The sequence below is a fragment of the Nematolebias whitei genome, chromosome 16 (assembly GCF_014905685.2).
Source record: "Nematolebias whitei isolate Nwh7 chromosome 16, NemWhi1, whole genome shotgun sequence".
NCBI lineage: Eukaryota > Metazoa > Chordata > Actinopteri > Cyprinodontiformes > Rivulidae > Nematolebias > Nematolebias whitei.
Genome location: NC_056513.1, coordinates 4,560,532 through 4,562,355, shown reverse-complemented (window position 1 = coordinate 4,562,355; position 1,824 = coordinate 4,560,532).

Genomic DNA, 1,824 nt, shown 5'->3' with positions numbered 1-1,824 from the left:
CTAATTTAAATTATCTCATGACAAATTCCTTTATTTCTCACAATTTCAGTCATGGCATCAACGGCATCTTAAACATCGAGTCCATGTTGAGTCCGCCTCGGGTACCTGCAGATCTCTGCGGAGTGAAGTACACCCAAGTATGTGGCGGCCTTTATCCACCCTTGTCACTCCTAAGGAGAACCTCAACATCTTCATTTCTGCCACTTCCAGTTCTGTCTCCTGTCTTTTTGTCAATGTCTCTGTTTCCAGACCATATAACATAGCTGGTCTCACCACTGGCTTGTAAACTTTTCCTTTGACATTTGCTGACACCCTTTTGTCAGATATCACTCAAGAAACTTTTCTCCGTCCACTCCATCCTGTCTGGACTCTTTTGTTCACCTCTTTACCACACTCGCCATGTTCCTGGACAGTGAACCCCAAGTGCTTGAAGTCCTGCACCTTTGTGACCTCTGCTCCGTGTAGCCTCACTGTTCCACCGGCCTCCCTTTCATTCACACACGTACTCTGTCTTACTACGACTGACTTTCATTCCTCTTATTTGAAGTTCATACCTCCACCTCTCCAAGTTCTCTTCCACCTGTCCCTGTTCTCACCACCGATCATAGTGTCATCTGCAAACATCATAGTCCACAGGAAGGTCTGTTCCTGGTAGTTATTATTACAATTTCCATATGAACAAGGGAAAAAAGCAATACTATCTACCTAAATTCTAAAGAACATAATTAATTTGGAAAGCCTTTTGAGGAGCTAGAAGAGAGTGTTTATTTCTTTTTGATTTACATCTGAATGTTCAAACACTGAACATTTGGCATCAGTGTCAGCCTGTGACTGAGGTTGAAACACAGTTTGTTAACTGAAGCAGCATTTAGGTGACTTTATTTTAGTAGTGTGATATCATGCTTTAACTGATGTAATTTATTTTTTACATGGAGGTTTTAACAAGATGCCTAAAAGAAATGAATTGCTGCCACCATAAAAAAAAGAAGAAAAAGAAAAGAAAAAGGATTTAAGTGACTTGCTGCCACAAGCAATATATGAAACTTATCCACTGAAAATTTAAACACTTTGGATCTTTCTCCTTGCTGCAGTTTATAAAAGCTGTGTGACACAATCATTGATTCCAGCCTAATGATTGAAGAACGGGAAGCTGTTTGAATGTTGATCAAACATAGCTGTACTGTATGACTTCTGAAGTGGAAAAATAAATTTATAACCGCCAGCCTCAATCTGTGCCAAGAACGGTGCTCTTCTCATTACAGTTTTCAGTATTGGGAGAGTTTTCCCTTCATGGTATTGAGCTGCCATCTTAAGCTGTCATAGCCCACAAGATATGGGACAAATCCTAGCCTTTAATCAGTTACCATCGCATCTCCTTTAATCAACTCAGCTGTCCAGACCACATCACTCTCTTTACAAAATGTACTCATCAGGATTGCTTCTTCTGTAATATAACACTTTTTCATTGAAACAATCTTGAAATGGCTGGATATTTTACGTGTTTAGAGTGGGATTGCAATGTTCATAGACTCAGACAAAGTTGCACACATTGAATATAATTGGAGTGCTTGCTAAATATGTCATGTTACCTGCTAAAATACTTAATAGGAATTTAATTTATTTCTGTCAAAATGGCTAAATATCATTCACAAGACACCACACAGATTTCGTCTTGTGACGAGGTAAGTGACACAATAGCAGATGGTTGCTCGTCCTTAGCCTGGTTCTGATGGAGGTTTCTTCCAGTTAAAATTGAGTTTTTCCTTTCCACTGTCTCCTTTGCGCTTGCTTCAGGATGGGAGACTACAACAAAGTTAAGATTCA